Raw genomic sequence first — 25,097 nt, 5'->3', positions numbered from 1 at the left:
ATTCCCCGGCCCCTTGCCCCTTCCCTTGTAAACAAAAACACTTCTCGTAACCATATCCAGGAAGCTGACACTGAAGGAAATCCTCACTGGGCAAATAAGCCTGCATTCAGTGTGCTAGCTAACTGGGCAGTGTTTGTTTTTATTCCTGGAAAAATATCCCAAGTATATTGATAGCACCTGGGACAATGTGTGTATTTTGAGAAGAAGGGTCGAGGGTATTGTCCAGCAGAGGAATATTGGTAAAATACCTGCCATTTTGGCACAATCCTGTACATTCTAAAGCAAAGCTCCTCAGAAGTAATTTGGTGAACTCTAGGGATAAATATATCTGCCTAGGAAGACTCAGTAGTTGCATTCAGATCAGGAGTGAATTCGAACAGGGGCTAACAGGGAAAAAAAAATCACCTTGAGCTTCCCCTTCAGTTTTGGTGGTGTGATTTTTAACAGAGGGCTTGTGACAGCCATTGCAAGATCCCTACTTCCCTTTTCTTTCCCATCCTCTCGCCACGCCTTATGGCTGATTCATGCCAGCAAGAGACAGGCATCTGACTCAGCTTTGTTTTCATTAACAAGTCTAGAAATATTTGAGGTATTTCATTTCCTGGCCTGCATAAATGAAGGGAAAAACAGTCTTAAATTGTGACCAGAAGTTAAGCAGGCCTCGACTGACTTCCCGAGAAGCTTCCCTTAGACAAAAACAACGAGGAGTCCAGTGGCACCTTAAAGACTAACCGATTTATTTGGGCATAATCTTTCATGGGTAAAAAAACCACTTCAGATGCATGGAGTGAAAATTACAGATACAATCATAAATATACTGGCACATAAAGAGAAAGGAGTACCTTACAAGTGGAGAATCAGTGATGACAAGGCCAATTCAGTCAGGGTGGATGTGGTCCACTCCCAATAATTTGATGAGGAGGTGTTAATACCAGGAGAGGGAAAATTCCCTTAGACACAGGCCTTAGCTGTTTTGCCCCATGGTAGTAATAAGTCTTCTTAAAGGCACCTGATAACCAACACACACACAGAGCAATAGGTCCAAGCATAACATTTTGTCATCTCCTCCTTCACCCTCAGGAGGTATTTGAGCATAAGTGATTTCTTTCTGAAGTATTTACACAAAGAAGGTGCTCTGTCATAGATGGCAATCTTTCTGATCAAAAGCATTTAAGTGCATTCAGTTAAATTTCACAAAGAGAGTAGACTCTGGGAAAGGCCCCAGCCTTAAAGTATGTTATGACATTGGTGACGAGGTCATCCCCAGTGTGCAAAGAAGCCAGAAGGAAGCAACTCCCCAATTAAAATATTCACAAAGGCTTCTCTAACAGAGGACATTGAAATACCATCTCCTCACAGTAATATATTTATCTTGAATTTTATCGTTCCTTTCAAATGAGGAGCATAATGTTCTGGGGGGCAATAAACAGCAGATGCTATAATTCTGCATCTAAACGTTTTTTTAAACATGAATCTTACATAGTGCTTTATACTGTTAATAAACAAAGGGCTCTGTTATCTGTTTCTTTTCTTTAGGGCATTGAAAGTGTGAGATTGGGGGGAGGGGAAATGCGGGGTATGTGGAATTGAACTTCATCCAGAATATATGCCAACGAGATTAGGCTTCATCTTTGGTCCTGTGGGGAGGAGAGCCTAAGTGGGTTTATCATGGCGTTTTCACTCACTGTCATTTTCCCCTTCTTTATATTTCATTGCTAGCCTTCTAATTTTTCCAGACAACAGTGCACACACCCCTGCAGCTGGGCCTGCATAATGATCACCTACTTCTAGACTGACATCAGTGTGGCTGCATAAATCTGAAGCCATTGGGGTGCCTATCTTAGCACTCTCCCCCACCTTCTTTTTCTGAAGAATAAGTGTCCTCTCTGCAACACTCTCATTTACCACCCGCTTGCGGTACCCACCGAGCCAAGAAGCTGTTTGTGACTATTCTCCTGCCTATGCTAAATGTCTGGAAATGGTTCTTTTCTAACAAATATACAATTATTTTTTTTCTTTTCCAATGACAATTAGTGTAAATTGAAGCTTGTTCAAGGGCTGTATTTGACACAAACACTGTACGGTTTAGCATTCAGCTTCTACGATGAGCTGAGTCTCTTGATGTTTTGAATTAGGGAGTTGGGAGTATGAAAGAGCTTTTAGGACCAAGAATCTTGTTGGCTGAAATGCTGATTTTTATAAGGTCTTAAGCTAGATATCGCCATATCCTCTGAGACCCTATATTCTGAATGGTTGCTTCAAACCTTTGAATGAGGGCAGAGCTGTTGGCTTCCCAGCTGCTGAAGTCATCTAACACATTGGCCACTTGTAAATCACAGAGGGCTTGAAGACTGTTTGAAAGGCATTATTTTACAATAGGTCTCTTCCTCAACCCTCAGCCCCCAATGTACAATGTGTATTCAGAGGGCAGCAGCTGATATTCAGGAAAACGAAGGTTTTCCCTCTCGTCCCCCACCATTGGCATCCAGAAACATGCTGATTGAAAACAAAACAAACAATAATGGAAAATTAGTTTAAAAGAGAACATCTTGAAGTATTTTTTTTGTTCTGTGTTCAGGATCTAAAATTCACAGAACAATTATGCAATGTACAGTGTTAGCATGCTTTGCATACAATTGCAGACCCATGCACCTTCATTTGTCTATGGTAGTGAGAAATGAAGACTAGATCTCTGGTGTGTAGAAGGGATATATAATTAATCAGCAATTACTAACAATCTACCATTTAGAGTAAGGAGGATTGAAGACTTGTACTTCCAAGAGACTCTAGGGCAGTGGTGGGCAACCTGTAGCCTGCAGGCCACGTGTGGCCCATCCAGGTAATCCACTGGTGGACTGCGAGACTGTTTGCATTGACCATCAGCAGGCACAGCTGCCTCCAACTCCCAGTGGTTGCAATTGGCCAGGAATGGCCAACTGTGACCCCTGGGAGCTGCGGGCGGCCGTGCCTGCAGATGGTCAGTGTAAACAAACTGTCTCTCGGCCTGCCAGCGGATTACCCTGACGGGCTGCAGGTTGCCCACCACTGCTGTAGGGCAATGTCTACACTTCACGGCTTTGTTGACATAAGGCAGCTTACCTTGACCTAACTAATGGAGTTGTATGCACGGCAATGCTCCTCCTGCAGCTTTAACTCACCTGCTACTCTGACATCATAAAACCACCTGGATGCGAGGCATAGTGCTTAGGGCATCGTGCTTAAAGTGACACACTTAATTGTTTATGTCGCCCTAAGTGGCTTCCAGGAGGTATCTAGGGTGACCAGATGTTCCAATTTTATAGGGACAGTCCTGATTTTTGGTTTTTTTTTCTTATATAGGCTCCTACTCCCTCCCCCCACTCGATTTTTCACACTTGCTGTCTGTTCACCCTGGAGATATCTCACAGTGCCCACCATTACTGTTCTGGTCAGGGCTTTGGAGCGGAGCTTGGAGCTGGAGTGCGGAGCAGCTCTGGAGAAGTGGAGCTGCAAGATTTTGTCTGGAGCTGGAGTGGAACCGGAGCACAGCTCCAAAGCCCAGGTTCTAGTCATAGTTTTGAATTCTGCTGCCCTGCAGCCAGGTACACAGGTGAATGCCCGTCCCCTGTTAAAGCCCTGGGAAGTTTTGAACTTGCTCTTCCTGTTTGCTCGATGTGGAGAGCTCACATAGCAGCTGCCTAGCTGAGCATGCAGGCTCCATGCAGCAAATTTTTCTTTTTTCCCTTCCTTCCTTCCTTCCCCTTTTTTTTTTCTCCCCACTCCTGCCTGGAGTGCACGGGAGGTGGTGGCTCTCATGAGTCTGTTGGGAGAGGAGTCTGTGCAGTCACAGCTCCACTCCAGCTACAGGAACTTGCTGGGACATAGAGGGGATGGGCTACGATAGGGAGACACAGCTGTGCCATGTAAAACTCAGAGCTGCAGCAGGCATAGTAGAAGGCAAGGGGAAGCAAATAATTGCCTCTAGTGCAGAGCTGCTGATATGCTGCTTCTACAAGGACAGCACTGTGGTCAGGGTGGTGAACAGCCTAGCCTTCCCCCGCCCCCCAGCTCTTCTTACAGCTTTGTGGTGTTAATGCACAGCGCAATACTGAAGAGCAGTGCAGGATCCATGCTTTCCTTGCACAGGTGGCTGGTTTGCACCTTACCAGGGCAGTTGAAAAGCAGCTGGAAACCTAGTAGGATGCGCATGGAATGATGGGACTGAGAAACTCATATCAGGTGATGCTGAGCCTGCACCCATGGGGCATTGCAAACCTTTCCCAAAACACCTCGTGGCAAATTGTACAATGAGAGAGCTACCCACAGTGCACTGCTCTCTCTGTTGATGGAAGAGCTACTACTATGGATGCACTCTGCTGACAAAAGGACCATAGTGGGGACATACAGTAGCGGTTTAATTTACAGTGGTGGCTGTATGTTGACGTAACTTAAGTTGACTTAGCTTTTTAATGTAGACAGCCTAAGAATTAAGTGGGTTGTTTCTTAATAAAGAGAAAGAAGGTAGGTGAGTTAATATTTTTTTATTGGACCAACTTTTGTTGGTGGAAGGGATAAACTTTTGAGCTTCATAAAGCTCTTCAGGTCTGGGGAAGATAACCAGAGTGCCTGAGTTAAATACAGATTGGGACAGATTGTTAAGCATAAAGGGTTCGCACATGGTGTAGGAAACTACTTTAAAATGAAATGAGCAATTAACAGCAGGCAGAAGAATGAATTACAAATTGTAATGAACCTTAAAACCAATGTGTCTGTTTAGTCCACGGGTTTTTGTTTTAGTGTCTAGCAGAACTATGAATTTAAATTCCCAAGCTCATCTTCTGTGTGGGTTTCCTTGGGGGACATGGACTCAGAGGTCAGATATGGAGTGATCACTTTGTGAAAAGTGTTTGCATATGGGTGATATGGTGTTTTGTCTTATCACTTTTCTGTGTGCGTTCATTTGAGAACTTAGCTATATATAATGTCTGTTTCCTTACTTCTGACTCATGATGAGTTGTTGCAGCCATGAGAGAGAGGCAAATACAGTTTGATTGTTTGTATGCAAACAGAATATGGAACTGGATGCCAGAAACACATACGCACTGGAATTCGGCTTATTAGGTTGTTTCATATTTGGGCTTTGTTTTATCAGAGAACACTCAAGACTCTATGGAAAGAGGAAAGCTCTATCGCTTTTCAAAGTATGCTCAGTGTTAATGATTTTTTTTCTGCTTTGTAGATGCTCTCAGTTGACTGTAAAATGTAATAAGTGCTAACATGTCAATGACCTTTACCTACCCAGTTGGAATAATAGGCGAGAGCTGGTCTAAGACATGTTGCAGTCATCGCTGACAGGTTGCCTCTATGGCAAATCTGTATAATTATAAAAGGAAAAGACGGGCATGGGTGACAGTGGTTGTCAGTTGTAATAGTTCTTACTTCCCTTGATTTAATTTAAAAAAAGGTGTCATAAGATAAAATCAATTTGTCCTGTTACCTACATGATCTTTTAATTGAACTACAGGGTTAGATTCAGGCCTTGATAAGTAACACCAGTGTAGACCCCCCCCACACCCCTCTTTTTCTCTGGGAAAGCAAGCAGGGGTTATTAGCTCATGTTGACTTGACATGAACAACTATTGGCCAATTTCCTATGTATTTTCCACATAATACACAAGTATGGCATTATAATGGATACATTTGAGAGCTCCCGTACCTGTGAATTTCTGTGCAGAAAACATATGTAATAGTGGAGTATGTTGCAGTAGTTACCAATTTTGAGACAATTTTTGCCTGATACTTAAAGTGAATTTAAAAAAACCTGTACTATAGATTTACTGTACATTGGGTAATAGCAATCTGAGTAAATGAAGATGGGATAGAAAAAAATCTTTCTGATAGTCTGTCATCAGACTTGTGGATCTCTGCAACTGTTTCTAATTAACACTCAACCTACAAACACTGCAATACCATTGATAGAATTTGATAGTATAAAACAGTCATATTGGACCAGTCTGCAAACTTTGATCTGTGTAACCCAAGACCAGTAACAATGTGCAATAATCTCAAACCAGGAGAATCTGGACAAAGTCACTGCTTCCTGTAGCTGTAACATGTCTGTCCTTCTTCCCTATGTAGCATCGGTGCTCCTGAGCAGAGCTAGCAAAACATGATTAGATTAGAATTTGAAAGTGAATGTGCACTCTGTTTTCTTCATCTCTAATACTAGAAACATTTGAGACACTTGCAGTAGAAGGGAAGGGGAAGAGTTAGAAAAAATGGCCCATCCATTCCTCTCTAATAAAAAGAGGTACTTACAGGTTCTTTCTGCACTGCACAAGCTCTTCATATGCTTTTCTTAATCAAGCATAAATATATTAGTTGTCTAAGGATTGCAAAAAGAGTTCATGAGGACCTTTGTTTTCCGGGTGTCTCTTCAGAAAGGAGGCTTTTAAGTGCTGCTTAAACCTGCCAAAGAGCAGTTTAATAATTCAGTTTGAGTAAAATATCAAGCCAGGGCAAAGCTCAATGACTCGTTAGCTTTCTGTGTGCCATTGTGTAGGTTTGTGAGTGACCCCCGAGTGTCTTGCCCTTTGTCTTGGCACAGGGTGGAACAGAAGCATTACTGAGAGCAGTGTTGCAAGCCAGGGATAAGAGGAGCATTGCTGATTCAATTTCCTGTAAGCCCTTGGTGTCACAGCTGTATATGATATGAGAACTAAGAGAGATGGATTTTTGTTTTTAATTTAAAAATGCACCCTGATATAATTGTCTCTGTGACACTTACAGTGTCACTGAGAAAATAGTTCTTCATTTTATGCAGCAAATACTAGTAAGCTTTATAATGCCATGAAGCATAGTAATAATTTTAAAATTCTTCCCAGAGGTTACCTATGTAAGGAGCTAGAATTTTTTTCCTTTAGTTTTCATCTTCAGTTAATTCCCCATTCACTCATTAATATCCTTCCATTTGATATGTTGAGAAAGCATTTATATGTTGTTTTTAAGACCAAAAATAAGTCGTCTTTAGATGTAACTAGAACTCTTGGTGTGTAAATTTCCTGTGAGAACCCACTCTCGAGAAAATGCACAGAGTAAAAATGGCAGTGGATATTGTGAGAAAAAGTTTGTAATTGTTCTAATTTAGTCTTTTTTCCCCCTAGTGCTTTATGAACAGGACAAATGTTGCACAAAGACACGGCTTTTATTTCTATACTCACAAAGAGATTAATATGAGATTAATTTTAATACAGAATCCAACTCTATAGTAAGGTACATTTATAGTCCTCAAATTTAAATATATTGTCAAAATATTTTTTCATAATTTCTGAAGAAAAAAATATTCCTGAACCACATTTTGGAAACCTTTCAAATAGGAATTTGTTTCCTCAGTGATATGTGCACATGCAGACATGTTACGGTAGGTGTGCTCATTTTCCCTACATTGGTGGCACTTACTTTAAAAGGGAGGGAAAACCATTTAATCATCTCTTTTCATTTGGGAAGAAAATCACATTGGGACACATTCTGTCAGCCATTTTACTTACTTCCTCCTCCAGTTGGTGATGATGCCCTACTGAAGGTAGGACAAGAAGTAAAGGATTTATCTGTAACAAGGGAGATTTCGGTTACATATTAGGAAAAACTTTAACTTTTAACTATATGAGTAGTTAAGTTCTGGAATAGGCTTCCAAGAGAGGTTGGAATCTTTGCTTTGTTGGAGGTTTTTAAGAACAGATTGAACCTGTCAGGGATGGTCTAGGTTTACTTGGTTCTGCCAAAGCACGGAAGGCAGGAATTAATGACTTCTCAAGGTCTCTTCTAGCCCTACATCTCTATGGTTTTATAAATGAGAGTTGAGGTCAAGGTCCTGGATCTTCAAAAAATGGTGCCTATAAGTTTAGTTTCTGAAGTCAGTTCGAGGCGCTTAGGTGTTTGTTGATTTTAAAAATCAGGCCACTTAATAAGGTGCCTTCTTTAGGTATCCATTCTTGAAAATCTTGACTCATCTAAATTTATATACATATTTTAAACCTGAATTTGGCTCTCCATAAATAGTAAACTTATGTTGAAATAGATTAGAAAAGAGGTCCGTTTATGGAACGGCTCAAGGAGATAGTCGGTAGAGCCTCTACTGTTAGGTCATGATTCAAAAGCAACCCTGATTTGTTGTGACCCAAGAGTCATCACCATCTGAAAGGAGTTGATGACCTTGGTCCAACTTCACATGCAGAATCCGTATTTACAAACTGGGATAAAATGGAAACTTTGTTATCCATCTGAGAGATTATGCAACTACCCTTTTGTCCTTAGAAATGGCACCTCCAGATTGAGAGGCAGGGAAACGTCCTTGTACTCTGAATATAGAAAACTTCAGTTCTTTTGTGTGGTAAAAGTTGTGTTTTATGATGGACAGAAATCTACTAAAAGAGAAAAGTATCCAGCTTTTTTTTTTTTAAAAAGGTCAAATTGATACCAGTAGGTCATTAATCTTAATAATGATTTGAATCTATGGTAGCTTGGGTTATTTAAACAGAAAACAAAACTAAACATTTATCATAGTTACATTTTCTCTTTTTACTGCGTTCAGATGTTTGACTCCAAAATGTCTCCTCACATATATATTGTGAGAGACTAAGTATTCCTTTTTTTCCCCTTACAGGTAGGCTGATCACAAGGCCAAGGCTTGGTTCCAGGGCTTGTTTTGGCTCATCGGCATTCAGCTGAAAAACCTTTCTAAGAGACCAGATACTTACACCATCCCATCTCCTTCCTTATTCCCAGCTGGAGCATATTATCATATTCGACACAGTGCTGCAGGGTTTATTTTCAGGTAAGCACACATTTTTAATATATTAAATATATGCTTTAAATGGAAAGTAGCGTGATATGTTCCTTGTCAATTTATATAACATTTTTTTTCTAAGCAAACTACAAATCACATTTTCCCCCATCTGTTCTGTCCCCTTCAAATGCTCATCTAGTGATCAAAGACTAATACAGTTGATGTATGTTCCTAGCCACCAAATGCTGTTGGAGCCAACAGTAGATTTTTATTGCTATTAATGGAGAACAACTTGTAAGAGTTGATTTTTTGGAAGGAGTAGTGTTTAAAAACCAAACAAGTGGTAGTGGTTCCAGTATCCGTAAATCTATGTATGGAGGGAATGTTTTTTACTAGAACAAGTTTGTGCCAACATCAGCAACATACTACAACCTAATAACGTGTAAGTGTGTTAACCCTGTTTTTCTTTGCTTTCATTCTGAGTCTTCTGTAAGGGACTTAAACAGACAGTGTGACTCCAGTGAGTCTTCTAAGTGTGGCATTATAACTGTGTCCCTGGGGGCGAACAAATAGATTTAGGATTGTTCTTTCTATCAAGCTTGCTCGCATTGATTAGTGAACACTGGTTTGGCAGGAATCGTAGCAGAGACTGCAGTCAAAGTCTTCTTCCCACTATGAGTTTGCTTCATTGTGAAGTGTCTTAAGATAGTGTTTATCCATCTTTTTGATGCCATGGACTGGCTTGCTGCCTTCCTAAACTGTGTCAGGGAAATCTCAGGGACTGGCACCAGGCCATGGACTGGACATTGAGGAACATTGTCTTAAGAGACATAAGGTTACTGTTGAGATTAATAGATTGCACGTACATGGCTTTGGATGAATCTTTTACTTGCAAACTGACTTGAAATCATGTAAAGAGAGCCTGCCAGACATTTTGACCATTCCTGCAAGTTCTGACTTCTGGCAGGTTTTGCATCAATGTGAGCGAAATGAGATTTGCAACTATTTTCCTATCAGTTGTGTAGCTCAAATGTTGATCTCTTCTTACCAGTAATACTTGTCCAAAAGTGAAAGTTTTTCAAAGATAACAGACATAGTCTTCTTCAAAAGTCTCTCTTAAATATCTCCTCCGTTAACTTTAAAGACATTATAACAACAAAATGGAGAAGAAAACAAGTAAAAAAGATACACGTGCTCATTAAAGATCACTTAGGCCATTTTTCCTAATTTTGCATCTCTCACTAAGCTGATAACTGGCTGCATGTCAGCTATCTTTTAGTACAGATGGTGCAATGCAATTTTAAACTTCCCCCTAGGAACTAGAAGAAATCATCTGCATATAATGTTACAGATAGCTGTTCAGCAGAGTGAATTGAAAATGCATGGATTGATTATAAAAAAAATCATCGTGTGTGTGTGACATTTTTTTCTCTAAGTGTAGGAAAGAGTTTTAAAGCAGCGACTATTTTAATTGGTCTAAAGTCAGGGCCGGTGCAAGGATGTTTTGCGCCCTAGGTAAAACTTCCATCTTGTGCGTGCCCCCCCCCCCATGGCAGCTCCCCCACTCCGCCCTGAGGCGCCCCCCTTGTGGCAGCTCCCCGCCCTGAGGCACCCTCACCCCAACTCACCCCTGCTCCGCGCACGAGCACCCTGTGCACGCCGTTGCTGCTTCACTTCTCCCGTCTCCCAGGCTTGCGGCGCTTAAGCTGATTGGTGCCGCAAGCCTAGGAGGCGGGAGAAGTGAAGCAGCCACGGCGTGCTTGGAGAGGAGGCGGGGCAGAGGTGAGCTGGGGCGGGGAGTTCCTCTGCATGCCACACCCCCCCCCTCCCCACTTGCTGCAGGCGGCCCTCCCCGCACTCCCCTGCCCCAGCTGCCTCCGCCTAAATGCCGGCAGCGACCGGGACGGCTGAAGATCCGGCTGCCACCGTCGCTGCCGAAGAAAATGGCACCCCCAAATCCCAGCAGACGGTCACCTAAATGGTTGCACCGGCCCTGTCTAAAGTGCAAGTGTATGTTGGCAAGAGTGTCCAGAATAAGGTGAATGTTAGTACATGATTGATTTTTCTTGTGATATTTTTAAACTATGCTGCATGCTATGGTATGCTTTTTTGTTTTTTTTTAAAACTGTTTAATGTAGTGGGCATCTCGCCGAACACTTTTTTTCAGTTTTAAAAAAGTGAAGTTTTCATAGAATATCTGGGTTGGAAGGGACCTCAGGAGATCATCTAGTCCAACCCCCTGCTCAAAGCAGGAACCCAGCTGAAAAATGTTAATGCTCTGTTTTAAAGTCAGAGACTAGTAAACTTAAGTGCTTCGAGTTAAATCACTCCATGTCACAGTACTAGGTCAAATAATGGAACGTAAAATCTATTTTATGGCCATTAAAGATTCTGTTGTTCTCTGTCAGAGTGAGGAGTATTGACCTTCATGTCATGGTTGAATTCCAGCTCGTGTAATTACATTCTCTGAAGCTAAAATTTTCCTTGTTGTTTTCAGTCAGGTAAGAGATTCTTCCTCGCTTCCAGTCCTAATCCTATATTTGTCCAAAGTAAGGGATCTGCCTATTTTCTAAGCCATGATACCAGGGTACTATGGAGTAGTAGTTCAGCTCTGGCTCCACATTTTCTGATTTTCATGGACCCTTGCAAGATAAAAATTATGTCTGGGAATAATTATCTAAATCTAACACCTTTCTGGATTTGTTGACACATCTGATAAGAACATAAGAATGGCCATACTGGGTCAGATCAGTGGTCAATGTAACCTTGTGTCCTGTCTTCCGACAGTGGCCAATATAAAAGGCTTCAAAGGAAATGAACAGAACAGGGCACTCAAATGATCCATCCGCTGTTGTCCAGTCCCAACATCTGGCAATCAGAGAGTTGGGGACACTCAGTTTGTAGGGTTGCATTCCTGATCATCTTGTCTAATAGCCATTGGTGGACCCATCCTCTATGAATTTATCTACTTTTTTTTAATCCAGTTATAGTTTTGGCTTTCACAACATCCCTTAGCAACGAGTTCCATAGGCTGATTGTTGTTGTGTGAAGAAGTACTTCCTTTTGTTTTTAAACCTACTGCCTGTTAATTTCATTGAGTGGCCCCTGGTTTCTCTGATTACAGAAGAATATTTTAAGCATAGAAAACGTTCCATCTGATTGAAGTTAGCAATTTTAAATGCTCACATTTTAAAAAATTATCCCATTACCAGAATTAATATGCAAGTTCCAGATAATAGCTGGGCTGAAGAGGTTAATTTTTTAATTTTTCAGAATCCTTAACTGAGCTGGTAACTGTTTTTTCTCCTTGAAATGAGAGATGGGCATACCTGTGCTTTTTATAATATGAGTTAAGTAATAAAAATCCATAGTCAGTAGTCTGGATAGGGATTCAGAATGTGTCTCATTACTCTAAGGGATCTGTAGGATAGTAAATGTGAACATTAACTAGTCTCATTCTTATTGACAGTAAAAATAAATAAATAGAAAAGCACAAAGGAGAGAGAAATGAGTTTAGAAGGCTGATTCTCCACTGCCTTGCATGTTATAGGTTATTTTCACCTGTGCAAAGTGTGTATAAAATGTCACCAAATCAGAATGGTATCAGATTGCATCCACATTGCATTGTAATTTACACAAGTGCAAAGTGCAAGAAAGTACTGAATCAGGACTTCTGTGTATTATTTTTTGGTCTAATTTTGTAGCAGTTTTATGAACTGTGTAAATCTGTTTTTTTTTTTTCAAGGGTTTATAGGTTGTCCAGTCTGGTTTTATGTATACACTACATCAAAAAAGAAGAAAAGCTTTGAAACTTTGAAATGCTGTAAAATTAATATATAATGTGGGAAGCGGCAGCCAGCACGTCCCCTTGCGGCCCGTGCTGCTTTCTGCAGCTCCCATTGGCCAAGAACAGTGAACTATGGCCGCTGGGAACTGTGGGAGGCCATGTCTGCAGACAGTCCATGTAAACACTGTTTCGCAGTCCACCAGTGGATTACCCTGATGGGCCACAGGTTGCCTGCCACTGGTGTACGTTGTTTGTAAATAAACAGGATTGCCCCCAAAGAAATATCGTGCTGCTGTAATCAACTTCTCCTAATGGAAACAACCTGGCAAGGCCACAGATTTTGGCTAACCACTCGGACCAAGAGGCAACAGTATTAATTTACATTAATGTACATGTTTTATCGGTCCTGTTTACCAAGGCCTGCTTGAAAGCCCATAAAAATCAATGGCAGTCTTTTGATTGACTTCAGTTGGCATTATCCAGTTAACAGTTCTGCTACAAAGTTCTATCTGTGCAAGAGTCCAAGCTGCATGTCTGCAAAGGAGTATGTCGTCTCTAGATTAAATGGCATCATTTTCATGCTTTTGTGCAAAATAATACTAAATGCATTGAGAACAAGCTGTTAAGGTACCTGATCTCCTGCAGCTCATAGAACTGCCTACAGGATAATTCACAGCAGCTCGACTGAATTGAGAAAAACAGCTCACTGGTAGCTTAGGTCTCTAAAGAAGTGTCACAGCAGGAAATGATTTCATTTTGAGCCTGAGAAGTATTTCAGCCAGGTGACAGCAATCAGAAGCAAAATTTGACATTGTTAAAGAATCCATAAATATCCAGTGTGCTCTGCATTAAAAGTTGCCCACCTTCAGGGAGAAAGTTCTGTGGAATGCTACGTCAGTCACAACTGATTCTTATGGGAGTCTGAACAAATAAAACATAACCACCTAAATTAAAAGGTTTGTAGAAATCAATAAGCGTTAGAAGTGGGCCAGTATTGAAAGCCCTGGCAGCTACTTGCATTGGTATTTTGCTCCCATACCCTATCCACTCTACTCAGACTGCTTATGAATTCCCTCTTTGTGTCCATTTCTCATATCTACATCAGTGCCTTGTTTCATGTAGCCCCTGTTCCTAGAGCTCATCCATCTTCCCTTCAAAACCCACTTGTTTATCGTTGAATGATAGTCTTGAAAATCCAAAACCTGTACTACATAACCATCAAGACATGTTCACTGCTTTACTAAGTGACTAACTGCATGATTTGATTGATGCTCATCTGTTTCTCACACCAAAAAACCCTCAGTCCCTGTGTTGACTTCTGTTTTTGTCTTAACTCTGGCCTTGATCCTGCAGTTGGATCTGCACAGATGCACATGTGGTAGTCCAGCAAAGTTGGAGGAGTGTGGTGGGGTGGGGGGGGGCATGACTGCATGGCCACAGAGGTCCAGTGTCAGGATTTGGGACCTTGGACTATAACCTCTTCAGGTGTTAGCCTCACAAAATTCTTTGTTACTCGCACACTCTAGGGGCACCGACCCATACCCCGCTCCTAGGGCTCAGGCGTAAACCTGTCAATTTAAGTACCCAGCTGTACCCGATTCCTAGGGTTCAGGGTATAATTTTCTGTGAGTTTGCAGGACCTAAAGAGCCTTACACAGTAATATCCTTATCCTCTATTTATTAACAATCACCAAAACAGAATGCACATGGTATACATACTGTGCTCACCACTCCCAGTAAGACACATGAACTCTTCTTGATGGCCAGTCAGGATTAGGCTCATCTGGAGGACGGCAGTTTCTGCATGGTGTCGTTGGCAGAGTGCTGAGGTCTGTCAGCTCCGGTCTTGGGACTGTGTCCTGGCCCCTGAGCTCACGGCCGGGGAGCCTAGTCCCCAGCCCTTTCCCTGCAGCCCCACCGCTGCACGGGCCGCGCTCTGGCCTGCCGCTGGGCAGCGTGGGGAGCACAGCTGGCTCTGGCTGGGTGTCGCAACTGTGAGCTCCTGCTGCTGGTAAGGGGGGCGGAGGGTCCTGGGGGCAGTCAGGGAGGAGGGGGCGGTCAGGGGATGGGGAACAGGGAGGGCTGGGAGTAGGACTCCTGGAGGACCTGTCAGGGAGCTGAGATGTGGATAGGGGTCGGGAGAGGAGTCAGGGGACAGGGAGCGTGGGGGCTAGATAAGGGGATGGGGAGTTAGTGGCGGGGAGTCCTGGGAGGGAGTGGTCAGAGGATGAGGAGGAGAGGGTGGTTGGCTAGGGGGTGGGAGTCCCAGGGGGGCTGTCGGGGGCAGGGATGTGGATAGGAGTCGGGGCAGTCAGGGGACAGGGAGCGGGGGTGGGGTTGGAGGTTCTGATGGGGGTAGTCAGGGAGCAGGAGGGGGCAGATAGGGAGCAGGGGCCAGGCTGTTTGGGGAGGCACAGCCTTCCCTACCCGGCCCTCCATACAGTTGTGCAACCCCGATGTGGCCCTTGGGCCAAAAGGTTTGCCCGCCCCGGACTAGGGCTATTGTTGATATAGTGTCTGTTGACATAAGATAGCAGGCAGACTTTTACTGCTGTCATGGCAGGCATTCAAGGTACATTGAAATCCCAAAGTCACTGATAAAATATCATATCTGAGAATTCTGACAGATTATTAGCAGGAGGAAGCCACTCTGACAAAGACTGTCCAAAAAAAAAAAAGTGAATTTATTCTTCTGAGCTTTCTTATTCAGTTAAGTCTTGTCTAGTCTATACACAAATCTATTCACTTTCAGAATGTGTTGTGGTTCTAAAGAATGTAGGTTATAACTGTACGGTATACACAAGGTAAAGGTTTTTGTTTCTTATATGGAGAACCAACTAGCAGAATGCTATTTTTGTTAATTAGAAGAGAATATAAGTTCCAAAGGGCAATAGTTAGCAGATAATGGCAGAAGAAGAATTCAGCAGACAAACAAAACATTTTCTAGATGGAAACTCTTTGTAGAAATGTCTGCCAATTCCACATAATTTGCATCTTTATTAGTAAAAACTATGCAATACTGTTTAATTCTGAACATGTCCATTGTACGAGCAGAGGGGACTTGGTGTGATCTGTAAAATGGGATTCTGCTTCCGCGGAATGGTCGTGAATGTGTGTGTGGTAGTCTGTCTATTCCTTTTAGTTCAGTGGTGTCCAGTCATTTTAGTCTGAGCGCTAGATATCATCTTTCAAAAAGATCAAGGAGCTACAATCAATATTTTGGTGGTAGATTTCTCTTCCTTGTTCCACTCCCTTTCTGTCACTCTGGCAGCAGACTGGAAGGGACTTGCAAGCCCTCTGCTGCAGATATCCTTGGCATGGGGATGTACCCAGCAGGTATAGAGCCTGTGTGGTCATCCTCTATACCTCCCAGTCCAGTCTGTGGTTCAGGGGCATGATAAATGCCAAGCGAGGAAGTGGCTGGTGTGCACCATGCTCACACTGTTCCCAGCTGGCACGTGCCCCCTTGTGATCCATTGTCCGTAGGTGCACATTAAGGCAGCCTTTGGGCAGAGAATCAAGGAGCTGTCAGTGGTTGTGAATTCTAAGCATCCCCCCCCCCCACTACAGCTGCCCTAGGGGTAGCTGTGTAGGGAAGAGGAACTAGCCTTTGCTAGACACTTCTCCTGGCTCAGGCAAAACCAGTCAAGTTCCCATTCTGCTCTCTTTGTGGGCGGTCCCACAGCCCATCTGTGAAGCAGGAAGTAGTACACCCAGAACTTCTCTCACCTCTGATACACCTGGTCACCATTACAGATGCTGCTGAACAATTGGTCAGAGTACTCCTGGCTCATACCAGAGCTGTTCCTTAAACTGCTCAGAAAGCGAGGGAAGGCAATTGGGATACCTGTTCAGCTACACATAGTAGTGGTGCTAATTCAGACACATCAATTTAAGAACCACGGTGTGGCTCAGTGAAAACACTTTGAAATCATGTACAAATACAACATTTCTTCTTCATAAGACTTAATTCAGTGCCTTACAGGCCACAGGTTGGACATTTCTGCTGTAGCTCCCCAAAGTAAAATTATAGTTCTGCAGAGCTGGGACTTAGAACTGTAGTGAAATTGTGGGCAAGGAACCAGTGTTCCCTCTATTTTTTTTTCTCATGCTTGTGTGGAATGAATTTTGTTGTGTACCAATATGTAGTGATGTGTCGCACATCACTCCATATTGGTGCACATAACAAAATTCACATGGCGGGGGTGGGGCCAAAGGGTTTGGTGTGTAGGAGGAGGGGATCAGGGCTGAGGCAGAGGGTTGGGGTGCAGGGTGTGTGTGTGTGGTGGGGAGGGGCTCTGGGTTTGGGAGGTGAGAGCTCTGGCAGGGCAGGGAATAGGCTCTGGGATGGGGCCAGGGATGAAGGGCTCAGGGCTGAGGCAGAGAGTTGGGGGTGTGTGTGTTTTGGAGTAGGGTGGAGAAAGGTGCAGGCTCTGAGATGGGCTGGGGATGAGGAATTTGGGATGCAGGCTGCTCCGGGGCTATGGTTGGGGGAGAGGACTCCCCTAGGCTCTTTCCCAGCAGCAACACCTGGGCTGTGGGGGATAGGAGCCTCTCCCCTGGCCCAGTCTGGACCGGGGGAGGGGTGCTCTCTGGCCGTGGCAGGTCCGGGTTGGGTCCAGGGGAGAAACATCTCTTGCCTGGGCACCTGTACAGCGCTTAATAGGCTGCTTCATGCCAGCGCAGCTTAGAGGAAACTTAAGCAGGGACCAGATATGTAGAGGCTTGGATTACATCAGCTCCTTAAAACTGAACCCAACATTCTACTAGTTGAAAGAGAGGAAAATGGGGTTCTAGCCTGCAGAGCGTCAGGCTGCCGTCAGTACCAGGCTCTGGTTACTGTTGCATTAGTTATGTAATGATTACTTGAAAATCTTCAATAGGTTCCATTAAGGGAGCCTATCCTGCACCCCAAAATCTTATTACAGCTGCCGTCATTCCAGTGAAGACCTGGGAAAGGAGGTCTAGACCACTCCTGAGTGAACTCATGACTTAGCAACGTGAATCAGGTGGTCTTTATTGCTAGTCTTTGCCCTGGGAATTGAGCACTCTTCCTTCATTATTTTTTTCTTCAGTGACTGCTTGCAAAAGGTAGCAAGAAAGAGGATCTAACCAGGCTGCAGTATAAGGCTCTACTTTCAGAGTCTTCTTTCTTTTTCCCCATTTCTCAGTCCATTGTGCCTGGAGCCTGACCTACCGCTATAATTTAAAACTGATATTAAGGAAAGATGATTCCAATCTGTGTGTTAAACTCTAACTGAACAGCTCCAGACTAAATATTACTGTAACGCCAACTAAATATTATTGTTAATGTAGGATTGGCGGAACCAAGTTAGAACAGTATTGTTGCAACCATGGGTCTAAGCCCATGTCCCTATACGTAAACAAGAGCACTGGGGTTTTAAAATATAGTTTTGCTCTATTCTGGCTGGCTGGCTAAAGTTAAAATGAGTTTAAAAACCAATTGAAGCAGGGACTGTGTGTTTTTTAAACATGGTTTATTGTGCATTAACTCATTTTTTCAGTGCACTTCTCCTAAGGCCTCATGCCAAGATTTTCAAAGTGACTGATTTTGGGTACCTGAATTTTTGGATGCTCACCTTTATACTCCTTCTAAAACAGCCTGGTTTTTAGAGACTGAGCTCAGTACTTCCTTCAGAGTGTCTGAAGTTGAGCACCCAAATATCATTAATCACACTTCAGAATCTTGGCTTCAATTCCTATTTTTAAATGCAGGCAATTACCATATGGGATGTTAATGTGTTGTGTTGCTGGCTGGCAGTACCTTATTTCATACCAATTAAATGTGGTTTTGTAAAGTGGGGAGGCTCTGGATAAAGGCTCTCTACTGCAGTGCCATTCTTCATTGATCATAGGCTTCTGTTTGGCCCAGGTGAGATGTGACACAGATGTTCATGTACATGGATGTTTGATAGCTCACAGAATGTGCATTATTTAGTCTCCATCCTGTTCTGGGTGTCTATATTTAGGAAGGGAATACTTAGCATAGATGGCAACTACTGCAGGCTGCTTCAGAGGCTAAGGATTGTTTTGTGTCAGGAAATTATCAGCCTCTTCCTCACCTGTAGTAGCCTCTCCAGAGTGAGGATGCTTGTGCTGTTACTGCCTTTTTGCTACCTGTTCTGTGGAGAAACAGATCTCTTCAGTTTATCTTCCAGTGCTCTCAGTATCTTTCGCAACCCCATATTTGCTTAATAAGTTTACATTATGCACATTGGTTGGAGTTTCATAACTTGGGAAGAACAGCAATAAAATGAAACAGCAAACCTGAGCTTCCACTGATTCTACACGATTAGTCACATTTCTCCCTCATGTTTCCCCACTTCATTTCCCCCTCGTCTCCTTGGGTGATTGTCTGGCAGACCTGGTGTTGGAGTAACATGGAAGGTGACCTGAGCCTCAATTATTCATTCTGCTATGCATGAGGTCACCCAAGATAACACATTGATTGACAAGTGAGGGCTGGGGGAGGAATAAGTACATATGGCAAATCTCTTTTCTGGGGTCAGAATGACGCTGAGCTGCACAATCTGAACTGTATTTACAGGCGTGTGCACACTAAGCTTTAGTTTTATTTTTGGTTAGTGACAAAATTAAAAGCAACCTGGGATCACTTGTTTGGCCTCAATACGCTCAGAACTTTTGTAGCTCTGCATTAAAATAATGATTATAATGAAATCTCATGCTTCAGGGCTTCAGCCAGTCATCTGTAGGGGATAGGAAGGAAGTCCCTCTGCGCCCCCCCCCAACCTCCATTGATTCATAACTAGCTGATGTGGCTGCTGTTTGTTTTTATTTTTTGTTATCCTCTGAAGCACTAGAGATTGGCCACAGCAAGAGACAGGACACCAGATGGAGGTGGGGACAGTGGAGGACTGATCCTAAGGTGGAACAGAGAAGCCTCTTTTTCAAATGCCTGGCTAATGGGTCTTGCTCACGCATTCAGGGTTATGCTGTTCATCAGACTTGGGATTGGGAAGGAATTTTCCCCCAGATCAGATTGGCTGTGACCTTTGGAAGTTTTTCAACTTCCTCAACAGCAGGAATTGGCAACCTTTGTTATGTGGCTCGCTAGGGTGAGGACCCTGTAGGGCCGGGCTGGTGTATTTACCTCCCAAGTCCGCAGGTTCGACCTGTCGTGGTTCCCACTGGCCGTGGTTCACTGCTCCAGGCTAATGGGGCTCCGGGAAGTGGAACGGGCCAAGGGATGTGCTGGCCGCCACTTCCCACAGCCCCCATTAGTCTGGAGCGGTGAACCGCGGCCAGTGGGAACCGCGATTGTTCGAACCTGCAGACGTGCGAGGTAAACAAACTTGCCCAGCCCGCCAGGGTACTTTCCTTGTGAGCTACATGCCAAAGGTTGCTGATCCCTGCTCTACAGCATGGGGTGTGATTTGCCTGCTAAGATTATCTGTGTATATATCACCTAGTCAATTCCCTGCCATTGCAGGAGCCTTGGGCATTAGTGGCACCTTGGCCTCTCCATTCTCTTCCTGTGGTTCACAGTTCAGTTTCCTGAGAATTGAAATGTTTTAGTGTATCTAAAACCTTTGGGCTTAATATAGGAGTATCTAGGTGTAAATTAATGGCCTGTCACGTACAAGAGGTCAGACTAGATCTGATTGTCCCTTCTGGCCTTAAACTTTATAAAAGTATGAAGTTACCTTATGATAACGTTTGATTTTATTTCTCAAGAATTGAAACATCTATGTACAATCCTTAATTCATGAAATAGTTGAATGAAGTTTTGTTTTCAATGCTTTGAGAGGTGAAATGTTTCTGGAAACTTAAGAAATTCTTCTGAGGTTTCAGAAGCCAAGTGTTCCAAAACTTTTCTTGCTGATAATGGACATGAAGTCCTGTGGGAGATTGTTGTTTTGAAAAATATTTATGGCTTTACTGCTGACACGAACATGGTTGTTAAAATATTTCAAGTGCTGATAATGTAAAGTGGCCTTGACTGGAATTTTGGTAATCTTGAGTGAAAACACATGTTAAGTCCTTTGTTGAGCTATCCTGCAAAGCTATGGCTGGTAGTGTAATGTTGTGCTTGGGAAGGGAGTTTTGTGCTAGCACTTTCCCGTATTATTTCCAACTTGAAACCTTTTGTGCTATTTTGAAGAGGATGCGACTTAAAAGGAGAGTTGAATGTACAAAAGATGGTCCTACACTGTGTGTGTGTGTGTGTGTGTGTGTGTGTGTGTGTGTGTGTGTGTTTTCCCCACAATAGGAAAATGTGGTATTTGAGTGAAAAGGTTGCAGCTGAATCTATAGTAGAACTGCAAATTTGTACTGATTTAATTGCAGTGTAAAACCTCATTATTATCCTGTGAAAAGCACCAGTGATGCCCTGAGTTCCTTGATAACATAAGAATCTGTTCATGGCAATGACCATTAACTCACTGACAGGGTGATAATGAGATTACAGGGTTCAGTTTCTTCCTCTTTATAAAAAATTGGTTAGTGCACATGCTACCTAGGCAGAGAAACTACAGTATATGTTGTAGAACAGCCAGAGATGTTTGCACACTTTTTGTTTTTTGACAACCTAATCCCTACAGGACACTGGGTGTTTTCTGTTTCTCTCTACCTCCTCTTACACATCAATTGCATGAATGTTTTACTAATACCCTGGAGTGATGCATTTGTGATTTGTAGCACTTCCCATTGTTTGGTTTCTGAAGTGGTAATAGACTTGTAGAGACTCTGCTAGAGGCCACCCTTTTTTCATAACTACCACATTTTTAATAGAGATTTTGCCTACAGAAGTCACTCACTCGAGTAATGGAGTAAAATAGCTTGTGTTAAAGTTAAAATAAGCCAGTTAGTCTCTAGCATGGCCCACCAATGACTTCTGATACTGTCACCCCAAATGGAGTAGCTCTGTGCACAGTAATCATGTACTCATGTATTTCATCAGATAGCTCTTCATAACATTATGAAAAGTTAAAGTTTTGTGCAGGTTCTGAATGATTTCAAGGAATTGGGGACCTGATGAAAACTCAGTGGAAAAAACTTGTTTTACATGCAGAGCCGGTACAACCTCTGAGGCATGTACTGATTCCTATAACACAGCATACTGACAAAACACCTGAATGCTCTCAGCAATGATCCATGCCTTAAAGATCACTGATATAAGAAGTAATGAGATCACCATTTGAGTGCAGGAATATTTTAGGTAATTTTTTATATTCAGGATAAGAACATTTCAAGATATTGTTACCATTCTAATGTGGCTAAACGTTAGTAAGTGTGATGTCCAGACAACTGCATAATATTTCTATCGATGGTATTGGTATTAGTCAGAACCTACACAGCAGTAGCAGAGGTACAATACCAAGTCTCCTAAATGACCATTGAAAAAGCTGCTTTGTTTGTGTAGCTTTTGTCTGCCTGCTTATACTTGATCAGTTTTGTGTTAAAAGTTTTGTTTTGCTTTTCCTGATTCTGCTGTCCACCTGCAACAGTTTCCATTGTTGCTTCTGAATAATTTGCCTTTAGTGTCACTGTACCTTTAATAAGCAGCAAAGAGTCCTGTGACACCTTATAGACTAACAGATGTATTGGAACATAAGCTTTTGTGGGTGAAACGCCACTTCGTCAGACGAGCTTATGCTCCAATACATCTGTTAGTCCTGTGGCACTTTATAGACTCTTTGTTGCTTTTTACAGGTCCAGACTAACACAGCTACCGCTCTGTAACTTGTACCTTTAATATTATACATCCTATATATTCTCAACTTGTGACTCTAGGGTTACAATTGAAATATAGTCAAATACTATAGCCTTGAACTATGTGGCACATTACACCTAAGTTATGCAGAAACCTCGTATCCTGCTCTCACCACCTACCCAACCATGTACATTCATGTATGTGGAAAGGCTGTAATGACTATGATACAGCATGGCCAGAGGGCAGCAGGAGAGTGTTAGCAGGGAGCCTTATTCCCTGCAAGGGGAGGAAGGTTTGTTATAGATTAACTAGAGCACCTGAAGCCAATTAGAGCACCAGCAGTCAGTCATGTGATAAAAACCCCTGCTTCAGTCAGACAGTGTGGGAGTTGGAGCAGGAAGGTTTGGTTGGAGCAGAGAGCAGTTTGAAGGAGTTGGAGAAGAGAACAGTATTGAAGAGAGACAAAAGGCAAGTTTTTTTTGGAGGAGTGCTGCGGTGGGCTGAGAAATCCAAAAAAACCCTAGGTAAGGGGCACCTGGCTTATGTAGAAGGAGCGCAAGAAGCCCCTTCACAAGCTGAAGGGCAGGAGAGAGAAGTAGCCCGGGGAAGGAACCGCTAGTACAAGTGGTTCACCACAAACCTCAGGGCCCCTGGGTTGGGACCTGGAGAAGAGGGCGGGCCCAGGTCCCTCCCTCTCCACTCCCCTCCTCAAGGACACTAGTGGGGTAATTAAAATACAGGATCAGAGGCAAGCAATGGCGCCCTGAACCTTCCCCAAAGAAGAGAGAGCGCGAGACCCAGCATAACAGTACCGGCAATTTGCCACACGACTCAAATGAAGAGAGGAAAAGTAGTAACTGAAGGAGGCAGGAGGCAGTCATCTGGGGCTGTTAAGCCGAAAAGAAGCTGAGCTTTTTCAGATTGACTGCTAAAGTCTGTTATTCCTACTGAACAACTGAGAGAGAATACCAATGTGACACGTGTATCCCTCATGCAAAATACATGTATCACAATTTGTGTGTGACAGCCACCATCTTACCCAATGTTGGAGTTGAACTGGAGCCTCCATGGCTAAAATCACAGGTATGTCTACACAGCATTTTGGAGTAAGTCTCCCAATCCGGCTCGGCAGCCTTGGGCTAGCAGGGCTTGCACTGGTGCTGTAATAGCAACTGTACAGACTGCAATTCAAGTTGTAGCTCAGGTTGGAACTCAGGCTCTAAAGCGTTCTGCCTCCCCCCAACCCCATGCTTCAGAGCCCAAGGCACAACTTTGTCTACACAGCTATTTTTTTAGCACTAGCGTGAGCCCAGCTAGCCCAAGTCTGTTGACCTAGGCTTGGATGCTCGCTCCAAAGTGCTGTGTAGACCAGGAGTTCTAAAACTGAGAGTCGGGACCCCTCAGGAGGTCATGAGGTTATTACATGGGGGGTTGTGAGCTGTCAGCCTCCACCCCAAACCCCGCTTTGCCTCCAGCATTTATAATGGTGTTAAATTAAAAACACTTTTTAATATATTTATAAGGGAGGTCGCACTCAGAAGCTTGTTATGTGAAAGGGGTCACCAGTACAAAAGTTTGAGAGCCACTGATGTAGACATACCACATAAGTATCTATAGCTTGAGCTAAAGAACCAGGCTCTGTAACTTGGGCTGTAAAAGACCTATATGCTCTTTAGATGGGGCACAGAGGGAGATGCTACACACTGATTAGTGGGTTGTACATGCAACATGTAATTTACCATTGCACTCCCTGAGATCCCAAATGTGACCTACCTTAGGGTCAGAGCAAAGAAAAATCAAGTCATTCAGAAAAGCTCCAAAAACAGAGCAAGGGGAAGGATGGGGAGTGCCAGTGACTGTGGTGTGCTCCACCTTCTTTAGGAGCCTAGCGGACCTCATCATGACAACTCTGTGGCTTACGTGGGGGACATGCACATTATGTGTCATGCTTTCTTCTAAAACCCGTGGAGATACTTTTTTTTTTTTTTTAAGTGAATTGATGCTTGTAGATAAACTTTTAAGGCCAAAGAATTTGAAGCTGACTAGTAATAGACCGCAGTAAACTGCAGATGGTTACTGTGAAGTGTCTGCAGTGGCTCACAACTGAGTGTGCCTACCTCACATTGTGACAGTTACATGCTTGCAAAACCAGTACATTTAAAAAAATGACTCTTGATTTAGGAGGCTTCAATTTTGGGGTGCCAAGATTTGACAATACTTAAAGTATCCACCCCCTGAAAATCAGGCCTCTTTAAGGTGTCCCAAAATCACCAGGGCGTAAATATTCCAAAGTATCTAGTGTATATTTGTTTTGTTAGATACATTCATTTACCTGTTGTCTCTATGCTTGCTAAATCAGAAATTCTTTAGATCTCTAACCAAAAATAATTCTCAATAATACATATTTAGGTATGGATAAATTTCCAAACAAATGCTTAATAAACTAAAAATTCTCACCGTACTTTTATTGCTGATATGGGATATATGTGCAGTCATTTACCCTCCTGAGATGTAAACTCATCTAAATCATGAAACTAGTGGGTGATTTTCTTTGTACACAAACTCACATGCTTGTTTAATTTTCTTGGTGTGTAGCACAATGGAGCCTTTCACATATCTGAAGGTATTTAAAGGTGATGGTAGTTCTACCCATCCTTTAAATAAATTGTCCATATTAAAACCTAAGTACTTTCTCACATAGAGGTCCCTACGTGAATTTGCAAAATTGGTCTGTGAAGACCTTTCTTCCTCTAACCTTGGATCCCTGCTATACTGTGAATTTGCCCACAAAAGTCTTTTTAATCTTCTAACTTTTAACCTTATATTCCACCTTACACTCCACCAGGGTCAGC

General features: G+C 42.9%; 1 protein-coding gene across 5 annotated transcripts in view; it reads left to right on the top strand.

Annotated features, from left to right (window-relative positions):
- PLXNB2 (plexin B2) overlaps window positions 1-25,097 on the top strand; it is a 344,581-nt gene that overhangs the window by 109,889 nt on the left and 209,595 nt on the right. For 4 of the 5 annotated variants that reach the window (XM_050936011.1, XM_050936012.1, XM_050936008.1 and 1 more), the window contains one exon: window positions 8,642-8,812. The gene's annotated coding sequence lies outside the window, so the exon portion shown is untranslated. Of the gene's footprint in view, window positions 1-3,569; window positions 3,590-8,641; window positions 8,813-25,097 lie in introns of those variants that run through there. The other variant, XM_050936010.1, reaches the window with a different exon arrangement.

The sequence above is a fragment of the Gopherus flavomarginatus genome, chromosome 1 (genome assembly GCF_025201925.1).
Source record: "Gopherus flavomarginatus isolate rGopFla2 chromosome 1, rGopFla2.mat.asm, whole genome shotgun sequence".
Lineage (NCBI taxonomy): Eukaryota > Metazoa > Chordata > Testudines > Testudinidae > Gopherus > Gopherus flavomarginatus.
Note: the sequence above shows the minus strand (reverse complement) of the source record. Positions and strands in the feature narration are given on the sequence as shown.